Here is a 12,282-nt window from a genome sequence, read left to right as displayed (position 1 = left end):
ATCTCTCAGCTCTCATTTATTTTTAAGAAAAGTTGGTTTGTAGAATATTACAGTATTTCCAAATGGTTAACTCAGTTAGTATAACGTGTATGTTGATGGTACACAGCTGGCCTAGATCTCTGAGAGTTCCAGGCCAGCCAGGGTAATATAGGGAGAACCTATCAAAAAAAAGAAAGAAAGAAAGAAAGAAAAGAAAAAGGAATGAAGGAATCTTATGGTTAACATGGATTGATACAGCATGACAGGTCTGTACAATGAAATAGCACTCTAGTAAAACAATCAGACTGCTACAGACCCAGAGTGTATGATCCCATTTGCATGCAACAGGACAAGTACATCTAATTCATGGTGATAGAGATCGGGACAGTGACAGCCTAAGGGACTTATCTAGAAAAGCGCAGAGAAACATCCCATAGTTGATAGAAGTATCCTGTACTCCAAGAACCATGTTGATAACCTCTGTCTAAGCACATATGCCCAGGACCCCTGCAGATCAATGTGGAAGTTTTGCTTTAATTTATGATGATGACAGGGTGTCTGTGTGCAGAGAAGAGCCAGGCATTCAGGGCTAAAGAGTCTATGTTCCAAGGGCTGGAGAGTGGCTTGATGGTTAAGAGCACTGGCTGCTCTTTCAGAGAACCTGGGTTCTGGTCCTAGCACCCATATGCTGACTCACAAACTCCTGTAACTCCAGTTGCAGGGGATCTGATGTCTTCTAACCTCCAAGAATGCTAGACAAACACACGGTGCATATATATCTAGGCAGCAATATACTCATGATCTAAAATGAATAAATCTATTCATTTCTGGATCCATATATTGAGCAGGTAGGAATGGGCATAGGGCTCTGGCTCTGCCTTTGTTTTTGTCTATGGTCCCTGTGGCCCTATGTGTACTTTAATGGTTGAGTCAACTGACCCCCACTAGCTGAGCTTTCTCCACAGCCTCCTTCCTGAATCTCTTAGAAAGTATATCTCTGACGACTGGCTACCCAGGAGGTGGGGCTCCTGGAGCCTTGCTGTTCCAGTCCCTGAGTACCAGGTGTTAGGAAGAGCTTCTCCCACACTGGACCCCTGCCTCTGTAGGCGGAACAAATGGCCCTTCTGGGAAATCTCATTTAAAGTGTCAGCCATGCCTGCCTGTGGCTTCTCCAGGATTTCTTACCATGGAATAAGTGCTGGCAAGGACAATGACTCACTGTGGGGGCAGAGCCAAGGGCAGATGAGGTTACAGCCAGCGGAGGCAGGATAAAAGGACACAAAGATCTGAATTTTGGGGACAGACCGAACCAAAGACATCCAACTTAAGCTCAGTTAACTCTTCTGTAAAATGACATGTAGTTAAATGGGGATATTCTCCAGAAAGGGGGATGGGCAGGTGTGAATTCTTGGGAGCCAGATGAGTGCCTAGTTGGCTTACTCGGAGGGAAATGCCCACTGCTGAAGCTTTTGTTACACATAACAGGTCACAAGGGAGCATTAACTGTGTTTTGGTTGCATAAGGAAAAGTGCCCCATACCAAAGGTCAGTGCCCTCCATTGCAGGGTGGAGTCACTAGTCAAGAGCTACAGCTGAAGTCCCCAACAGCCAGAAGCTGGCAGATGCCCTGTATCAGGACCTGCATCGTAAGAAAGCTGGGCTTGCCTAGGAAAGGGCTAGAGTGTGTGTGTATGTGTGTGTGTGTGTGTGTGTGTGTGTGTGTGTGTGTGTGTATGTGTAGGGGGACTTAGAGTCTTGGGGCCTGGAGACCTACTGTCTATTCTAGGAGATCTCCCATAACATTTGCTTCCAGGTGTTTCTGCACACTGACCCAGAGTCAGCTTTGTGTCTCAAGGGGCCACCAGTCACATACCCCTACTCCTCCTCTCCAAATTTTGTCATGTACATTTAGAAAGCTGAGTGTCAACCCTCCTGGACATGGCATGATCTGTCCAACCCAAAACTCTGCTGATTGCTTTCTAGAAACAGTGAGTTAGTCCCACACCTGGAACATTCAAGTTCTCATGGAGGAGAAAACAGACTTTTGGGCTGGTTAGATTTTGTCAACTTGACAAAAACTAGTCATCGGTTGAGATACCACCTCCATCAAATTTATAGGCAAATCTGTGGGACATCTTTTAAATATAGATCTTGTTTATTTTTATTTTATGTGTATGAGTGTTTTGCCTGCATTTATATATGTATACCATGTGTGTGCAGTGTCTGTGGAGGCCAGAATATTCCCTAAAACTGAAGTTATAGACAGTTGCGAGCTATTATGTGGGTGCTAGGAACCAAACCCAGGTGTCTACAAGAGCATCAAGTGCTCTTAACTTCTATGCCATCTCTCTAGCTCCCATTTTCTTGATTATTGATTGATGTGGAGGACCCAGCCCACTATGGACCATGTATAAGAAAGCAGGCTGAGCAAGTCAATAAACAGCTTTTCTCCCCAGTCTCTGCTCCAGTTCATGCTTTGGCTTCCCTTCATGATGGGCCACAAACACTGTAAGATGAAATGAACTCTTTCTCCCAATGTTTCTTTCCATCATGGTGTTTACCACGGCAACAGAAACCTAACTAGAACAACTTTGGAATCAAACAGACCGGAATTTGCTTTCAGCTCTGTCATCTGCCAGCTGTGGGATCCTGCTCAAGTTCCACTCATCTCTGGTTCCTAGCCTTCTCTTCCATAAAATTATCCTAATTCCTGTGTTCAAAATGGCAATCTGGCAGAGTGAGAGCTTTTCCACATGTTGTGTTTTGCAGAACATAGCAGGAACTTGCCTGCAAGCATACCACCATCCCTCCTAAGAGAGAGGCCTTCCACTCCGAGGGAGCAGCTTGCACAGATTCACCACAGCACCAAGCCACTTATCCTGTCTGCTTGCTCTCTGATTTGCTTCAGTTCTGGGTTGGGGTCCTGTTCCTGCTGGCTTCTGTTTCCTGTTCCAGCCACTCTCTTCAAGGGCTCAGTTGTTTGTTGTCTTCATTTGTTTCTTCAGGAACCCTGTGCTCTATGGGCATTGGCTCACTCTTTCTAGGAAAGAATGCTTTGACTCAGCTGGAGCCTGTGCCGGGAACTGCTCCTTTGTTCACAGCGCAGAGAAATAGATGAGGGGTCTGCTTGGAATCTGGCATCATTACTGGACTACTGCTGGAAAGAAGGTGGGACTCAGGCTGGGAGTGATGGGCAGATGACTCCAGGTGGTTCCCAGGGGCCACAGGCTGGACAGAACCTGAGAACAGACACATCAGACAGCAGACACACCCCGTTTCCCTTAAGGTTCCCGACCATGCCAAGAAAGGCTGGGCCGGTAGTAGGGCTGCCAAAACCAGATAACAGCCCTCACAGCTGTGATGCTGTCAGCCACGCTCCCCCATTTCCACTCGAGGTACTGTCTGGCTGCCCACGACCTAAACAGATTTCTTCAGCCCTCATCCTGGAAACAGCCACACCAAGAATGGTACTTATCAAGTCAAGTCAGGTCTGGTCAGTTTTCTTCCTCTAGAAGTGTGATTATTCCCAAGAGTAGACTGGCTAATTGTTTCCTGAAAACTTGGTGTTAGCGGCTTCCTCGTGGTGTCTATTGTTCACAGTCCTAGGAGCAACACATACGCACATGTATGTATAGATTTACATGTTAGGATTTGCTGTATTCACAGTAAGTGATGGGTCATAACGTGAGTGTGGCAGAGGACTGGTGTAGGGTATTTACTTTGATTTTTAATTAAAATGATTTGTTTTGTTTTACAGATATTTTGCCTGCATGCATGCCTGTGCACATGAGTACCTTGGGCTCTTAGAGGCCAGAAGAAGGTATTGGATTCCCTGAAACTATAGTTACAAATGGCTGTGAGCTGCTGTGTGGGTGCTGGGAATCAAATCCAGGGCCTCTCTGGAAGAGCAGTCAGTGATCTTAACCCGTAACCCATCTCTCCAGTCTCCAACTTAATTTCCCCTGTTTATAACATGGCAAACCTAACCTAAATCAAAAGGTAGACCATTTCCACCACACCCAAAGGTTCCGTGGGACTTTTCAGTCAATAGCCCAAACCCCACCCTACCCCCACAAAGCAATCACTACCCACAGTTTACCACCACAACTAGGTTAATGATCCATACATGTTGCATTATCTATTGTCATTCTTCTTCACCACTAAGTAGTATTCTATTATAAGCCAACAACCTGTTAAATGACTTCCAGGGGACGGACAAGAGCTGATTGTTTTAAGCAGGACAGTCACGGAACATGGGCTAGAACGTGAGGGGCGAGGGATGGAAAGAGGGCTTAGAGAGCAGAGGTGCTTGCTGCCAAGCCTGATAACCCGAGTTTGATCCTAGGACCCACATGCTAGGAGGAAAACTGACTCTCACAAGTTGTTCTCTGGCCTCTACATGTGTACTACAGCATGCATGTGTGCACATGTGTGCATGCACACACATAATAAATACATACATGTAAAAGGATTTAGAGTTGAATGGAAGGAAATTTAGACGTTATGCTCAGCTTCCTCAATTTATAAGTGAGGTTCAGAGAAGGGAAGTGAGTAGTCCAAGATCACAAAACTTTGTGAGGTAGAGCTGGGGCTATGCCAAATCAACTTCTTTAGCTAGTTGTAGCTAGTTATTTTTGTTTTTTATTCTTTTTGTTTGTTTTTGTTTTTGTTTTTTGAGACAGGTTTCTCTGTGTAGCGCTTGCTGCCCTGGAACTCACTTTGTATATCAGGCTGGCCTTGAACTCAAAAGATCTACCTGCCTCTACCTCTCAAGTACTGGGATTAAAGGTGTGAACACCACCATGCAGCTAGAAACAGCTTTTTAAAAGATGTTTTATTCATTTATGAGTATGTGAGCCACAATCTCTCTTTTTCTCTCTGTCTCTGTCTCTCTCTCTGTCTCTCTCTGTCTCTGTCTCTCTCTCTCTCTGTGTGTGTGTGTGTGTGTGTGTGTGTGTGTGTGTGTGCGAACAGAGTTAAGATTTTTTAGAGCTGGGGTTCTAGGCAACTGTGAGTCACCTGACACGGGTGCTGAGAACCATACTTGGGTCCCCTGGAAGAGCAACAAGAGCTCTTAACTGCTGCTGCTGAACCATCTCTCCAGTCCCTATTCGATTCCTGCCTTCTCCCCTCCACGCCCCACCCCCTTTCTCTCCATACCTCACTTAATCTATTAAATGGAAACAGAGCTGGGTGGTGGTGGCGCATGCCTTTAATTCCAGCACTCAGGAGGCAGAGGCAGGCGGATCTCTGTGAGTTCGAGGCTGGGCTGGACCGATAGCCTCCAAAACAATACAGAGAAACCCTGTCTGGTAAAAACCAAAAAAAAAAAAAAAATGGAAACAGAAAAGCAATCCTTTACATCCTAAAAGACCTGAGGGTTTTTTTTTTTTGCACACACAATATGCTCCTCTGGGAACATATGACACAGTTTATTTATGAGGTGTCAAAAATGTGTCTGCTATGAAGATGGGCTTAAAGGGAAAAAGAGGTGACCACCGACTCACAAGAAGCAGACTGTATTGGAGTTGGTGGGGTGAAAACGGAAAACAAGGGATGCGCTTCTCAGCTTGCTTTGTGCAAGGCTGAAATCCAGCTGCTCACATGTGTTCCAGGTGTGACTTCATTGGTTTCCCCACATTTTATGGCAATAGAAAAATTCTAGGTCAGACAGACCGGGATTCACATTATGGTCTCCGTTTTTGCAGCTTTGTTAGGTCTTAGTTTGGATGCTATTGCTGTGATAAAACACCACGACCAAAAACAGCTTGAGGAGGAAAAGGGTTATTTCATTCTACAGCTTGGAGCTCATCATCCAGGGAAGTCAGGGCAGGAACTCAGGTAGAAACCTGGAGGCAGGAACTGAAGCCGAGGCCACTGAGGAACGCTGCTCACTGGCTTGCTCCTCATACCCATGCTTTCTTACGGTACCCAGGACCACCAGCCCAGGGTGGCACCACCCACGGTGAGCTGGACCCACTCACATCAATCACCAATCAAGAAAATGCACATAGGCTTGCCCACAGGCCCGTCTAGTGGGAACATTTTCCCTATTGAGGTTCTCTTTTCCAAAATGTGTCAAGTTGACACAAAACTAGCTGGCACAGCTACCACATAAATGACTGCTCTGTGAACTTCAGAGTGGGCATGGACAGTATCAACTATCCTGCCATGGTGCTGGGGCATTTTTTTCAGACACAAAGTAAATACTCAATGCATCCTCTTGGTATGAATTTGAACTCTGACAGAGTCCCTTGGGGACATGGGGTGTGCCTGGCAGAGCAGAGGCAAGGAAATGGGAGTCTAGCCTGTGGTGTGCGGGAAGCCATATTCTCCCTACAACTCTGACATTTTCCTTGGCAAGGGATGTGTGCCTTTCAAGTCTCTGGCGCCTGTTTTCTCTTTCCTCTTGGGAACAGAGATCAGGGAAAGGCATGCCCGTGAAGGCTAAACCTCAGTGTTACAGGTCTAAGCTGATGTTTCTGGGTTCTTGGGCCTTTAGTTAAGGAATTGAAGTAAAGATTCACATGGGTCACAAAGGTAGCAAAGGATTTTATTCAATCCAAAACAATAATACAGATTAGAAAGAAATGTGCCAAGAATGACTAGGGCCGCCTGAATGAGGCTGCTCAAGGTCTCTGGTTATTGTTTAGAGTTTTCTGGTTTTTTTGGTGGGGGGGTCCAAGAGGAGGAGGAATTTGGCTGCTAAGGGGCATAGCATGGGAGTTCTCCATTTTGATTGACAGATCTGCATTATGTAAGCCTCTGCCCACTGAGCACGTTCCTTCTTATGCATGGGTATAAGATGGTAAATAGAATATTTTCCCTAAAAGTTCATTTATAAGACACAGTTTAGCCCCAAATTAGTTCAGGACAGATGGCCCTCCTATATACTGGTCTATACTGGGAATAAGTTTGAATAGAAATGGAAAAGAAACGTATTCCATTGTTTAGAGAAGGTTGTGCGTGCCGCTATATGCAGGAAGGGGGACTAGGTTGCCAGGTACATTGTTAAGAAGAGAGGAGTATATAGTACATGCAATGAAGGTCTAGGTTGCCAAGAGCATTATTAGAAAAAGGGTGTGTATAGCCCAATTGAGCAGAGTCCCAGGTTGCTAAGCTATTCCCTGTGCTTGCCTTGTTCAACAGACTAAGAGTGGGGTTTTGATAGTCACACAGCTGGTTGTGCATCTTACCCTGGGGTCCTAGGTAGCTATATTTATGTTGCTGTAATAAAATACTATGACTAATGCAACTTATAGAAAGTTTTTGGGAGCTTACAGTTCCAGAGGGGAAGGTCCATAGTGGTAAGGGCAGCAGGCAGCTGGAGCAGGAAGCTAGAGATCACATTTCAACTGCAAGCATGAAGCAGAAAGAGTGAACTGCAACTGGGGAAAGGCTATGAATCCCCAAAGCTGTCCCCAGTGATGTATTTCCACTAGCAAGGTTGCACACCTTCAAGTGTTCCATAACTCCTCCCCTCCACAAAAAAACCCAGCATCACCATCTGGAGATCAAGTGTCCAAATACATGACTATGGCCCATGAGTGACATTTCTCATTCAAACCACCACAATGGGCAACAATGGGACTCTCTAGGCACTCAGGTGACATCACAAATGAGGCCTTGAGCTTTGGGGGGGGTGGCTGCGAGGAGTAAGAGGATGTCTGGACAGGTCTGGGTAGGGATCCCTGTTTCTAGAGATGAGCAGTGTGGTCCTGTGTGAGTCAGTGTTTCTCTTTGAGCCTCAGTTTCTTCCTCTACAGAGGAAATTGAGAAGGCTCACTCTTGTTGGGAGAGTTAGGAGGACCTCATGAGCCAAGCATGGGAGAATGGTAACCAGCCATTTCCCCTACTGTCCAGCAAACAACTGAGAAGTTTTCAGGTCCCACTATCCCATGAACCTGGTGAACTACTGAAGCCCTCCCATCAGACCCTGCGCAGGTCAGAGGGCTTTGAGGAGGCTGGAGCTACAGTTAGGGTCTCTGATTGATAGGGGCTATTTGCTGAGTGTCATGCTAAGTTCCCATGATTTCAGTTATAGAACAGGATTGCAAGTGTCAGAGGGTTAAGCGGCACAATGTTTGCAAAGCATCGAACACAGAGCGCAGTCTAGTGCACTGTCTCAAAGAAGAGGTTCAAGTGGGCTTGGGGTCCCATCTCCAGTATTTCCTAAATGTGTTAAGTTAGGAAATTGCTTAAGTTTTGGGCCTCAGTTTCTCCACTGACAGGATGTTTCAGTAGCACAGAGGCAACAGACAGGAAAAGTCACAATGACTGGCAGTCAACCAGAGCTACGTGGTAGGATGTGGCCTCCTCTGGGACATGGCCGTAGTCAGAGACTCCATGTTCTTTAACTTCCCTGTCCGCCTATCACTGCCACAGAACCAGACCTTAATCAGTCAAGAAACATAATTGGATTTTACTTAGGCCACAGCAGGCTTTTTTTTTTTAAATCTTAAAAAGTGTTCTCTTTCTGGAAGGGGACACAGTAATTGGAAAGAATGTGGATTCAGACCAAACATGGAATTCTGAGTCACACAAGTCATGTGACTGTGGACAAGTCACTTCCTCTCCATGGAACACCTTCCTCCTTTACAGGATAGGGGTAATTATGGCAACACTGCTGGGGTCTAAGGGTGTGATGGGACTCTGGGGGCTGAAGTCCTAGCCAAACTGTCCCTGGCCCAGGGCCAGCCTCTTGAAATCTGCCGCTCCCTGGCTTGAAAACTTCCACAGGAGCAAAGCTTTGGCTCAGGAGAGTCCTGGTGACCCCCGGCCAGAGGAAACCAATGTTTGCAGCTTATTCTGCAGCACTCATTCAGCGCAGATTCCTGGTTCCTCTGCCCTCCTTTAGCTGTGGCAATCCAACCTGCTCCAGGTAAGGCAGACTTCTGGCTGGTGGTGTCTCAGGCTGGACAACTTGGAAATCCATATCGTCAAGAAAGTGACTTTATCTCTCTGATCCCTAGTCTTCCATTTGGAGACTATGTCAACAGTGGTCCTTCCTTCAAGGGCACTCAGCCTGTGCATGGTGGACAGGGCTGGAATGAGATGACCACTGGTCATTGATTAGGACAAGGTCTACTAAGCACCTACTGTGTGCTCTGTGCACACACACACACACACACACACACACACACACACACACACAATCCCCAACAGGTCCGTGCTGGTGTGCTTCATCTAAAGGCTACTAAGTTTTAGTAGGAGGAGAGTTCACCGGCGTGGGCCCTTGAAGGTTATATTGGCCCCTGGATTCTGACTTGGTTATACTTCCTCATTCGCCATGATACGAGCAGCCTCTGCTGCACACACCCACTGCCACAAGCTGAACCACAATTCCACACCTTCCTCATCATCATGAACTAAAACCGTCACCAAAATAAATGTCTTGAATTGTTTCTGCTAAGTATTTCTGTCACAGCAATATGAAAGGAATTAAGGCAATCTTTGCTATCAAGCTGTTGTGCAGTCAGGTTTTTTCCAGGCATGGGCAGAGTTCTGCCCTCATGAAGATATTAATTATAAGTAGCTAGTATGAGAAAGTTAGCCCCCTATGTGGTTAAATGCAAGACAGATAGAATATGGTCATAGTCTATAGGCCACCCCAAGTCACCCTTAGCTGATGACGGGACCCAGTCTATTAGGGACACATACATAAGTGCCTTCCTGGGGCTGACTGGTTCCTTACCCTTGGTTCATGCCAGGAGAGAGGGCCTCTGAAATACTGCAGCCAAGCTATATATTCTGAATTCCACTCATCTCATCAAGTGCTTGCCTCCGGCATCCATTAAGCTGCCTAACAAGCCACGGATTTCACCTCTGGAAACTCATTTATTTTTAACAGTCATTATGCTAATCAGCAAAGCCTCTGCTGTTGATCTTCCATGAAGATAAACGGACCCCTTGTTGTGGTGGCTTCTGAAGGGGTGGGGGCAACATGGAGAAGATGCTGATGGCCGCCTTGGGACCATGAGCTCCAAGCAGCTGCCTACCCTGGAGCATATCTCTCTCTCCTCTCTCTCTCTCTCTCTCTCCCCCTCTCTCTCCCTCTCTCTCTCTCTCTGTCTTTCTGTCTCTCTCTCTCTCTCTGTCTCTCTCTCTCCCTTACACACACACACACACACACACACACACACACACACACACACCCCACCAAGGTATTGGAAAGTTCACTTCTGACATCAGAGTTGATGCCCTCTGTCAACCTTGCTTCTGTGGTAAAGAGCATCCTACAGCCATGATGAAGCCTCCTACCCTAGGCAAGAAGCTGGGCCAAGGCTGCCCTGAGCTCCCTGAGGATATGGGTTATTTTGTCCAATGATAGCATTTGCCTTTGATCCCCACACTCTTTCTTAAAATGTGCCTGATTGCACAATCAATCTTTATCCCCAGACATTCTTGGTTCAACAACCCATCCACTTGTCCATTACCTCTTTTATTTTTGTGTTTTATGTATATGGAACACTTCATTAGTGTTTGTTTCTTGTATACCTGCTAAGCCTCAAATTTCAGTCCTCACAGTGTTCCTCACTCAGTAATAGGAACTACCATCTATGGACACAGATAGCAACATCTGCAGATGCTCAAGTCCTTTACATAAAATACTGTGGTATTTTCATAAAGCCTACACAGACTTACCATATACATTAAGTCATCTCTAGACTGTAAATCTGGCAGCATGTAGATGCTACACAAATCCTTGTTTGTTTAGGAAACACCTCCCCACCAGAATATTTCTGATCCATGTTCATTGAATCTGTGGGTGTAGATCTGCGTCTATGGGGGCTAACTATATGGAACCCCTATTTGGGAGGACAAAATGGTGGCGACAAAAGAACCTTCCCATAGTTACTATTGCTGTTCAGAAGAGAAAAGGTGTGGTGTTTGAACAGGAATGACTTCCACAGACTCACATGCTTGAATGCTGGCCCCTTAGGGAGTGGCACTATTAGGAAGTATGGCTTTGTTGGAGGAGATGTGACCTTGCTGAAGGAAATGGCCACTGTGGAGGTATGCTTTGAGGTCTCATATGCTCAATCTATGTCCAGTGTGGCACACAGTCTCCTACTGCATGTAGATCAAGATGGAGAATTGTCAGATTCTTCTCCAGCACCATGTCTACCTACAAGCCGCCATGTTTCTCACCATGATGATAACGAACTAAATCTCTGAAACTGTAAGTCAGCCCCAGTTAGATATTTTCTTTTATCAGAGTTGCCATGGTCATGGTATCTCTTCACAGCAATAGGAACCCTAAAATAAAAGGTATGATTGTCAGAAAGGGAGGGGGCTCCTTTGGACCATTGCCCAGCTGATGGAAAGCCAGACTTGGTCCTGTTGGGGTCTTTTGGATCTTTGTTTCTCTGGGTAGTATTGTGCCTTTCCAGAGAGGCTGGGTCAAGTGTGGGCCTCCTGTCACCTGCCTAAGACCTGTGAGACCAATGATTATGAGCACAAGTAAGCGACCAAGGCTCATAGACATCTTCCGTGTTCCTAGGAGCAGGGGACTGTTTTTCTGAAGAGCTAAGCCTTTGTGATATTTTGTGGACAGATAGGACAAGGGAGAAGCAAACTAAAGGACGGACAAACAGACAGACAGACGGACACAGAATATCAGCCAACTGCCATAGGTGAGCACTGAACCCATCCATGCCAGGTATAGCTAAGGTCTGGAAATCCAGGGCTAGGACAGACTCAGGCCCTTCTCTCAGAGGGTTGTGAATCCAGAAGGGGCCTCACACTCCTGCCTGCAGCCTGTGCTTCTTGTGACTAAAACTGTATTGGAACACAGGCATGCTTGCTTGTCCATGCAAGGTCTCAGTGGACTGCCTTAAGAATGCACGTGACCCACAAAACCTGAAATGCCAATCAACTGCCTTTATAGTAAAGACTTGTCGACCATGGTAAGAAAATGGGTAGTTAGGAGGAAAAGGGGAGAATGAGTGAGAGATCAAAATGTATATGGTAAAGGGGAGAGAGAGAGAGAGAGAGAGAGAGAGAGAGAGAGAGAGAGAGAGAGAGAGAGTCCTCACACTTCTGTGAAAACAGAAAGCTGTCTCTGTGGTTTAGGTGTCCCCACAAAAACATGTTGAAATTCAGTCTTCATGGTGAAGTGTTTAGGATGGTGGCAGCTTAATCCAGGGACAGCCTTCCAAGGATGACCTTTGGTAACTAAGGTAATGTGAAGTTGTCAAGGTGGGAACCTAGTCCACCAGGACCATGACTTTCTAAGAGTAGGAAGAAGAGACCTGAACCAGGATGCTGGGCCTCACTGGGCACTGCTCTGACCTGAGTTGGG

This window comes from Mesocricetus auratus, unplaced genomic scaffold, assembly GCF_017639785.1.
Source record: "Mesocricetus auratus isolate SY011 unplaced genomic scaffold, BCM_Maur_2.0 Super-Scaffold_100676, whole genome shotgun sequence".
Taxonomy (NCBI): domain Eukaryota; kingdom Metazoa; phylum Chordata; class Mammalia; order Rodentia; family Cricetidae; genus Mesocricetus; species Mesocricetus auratus.
This window is presented reverse-complemented; position numbering follows the sequence as displayed.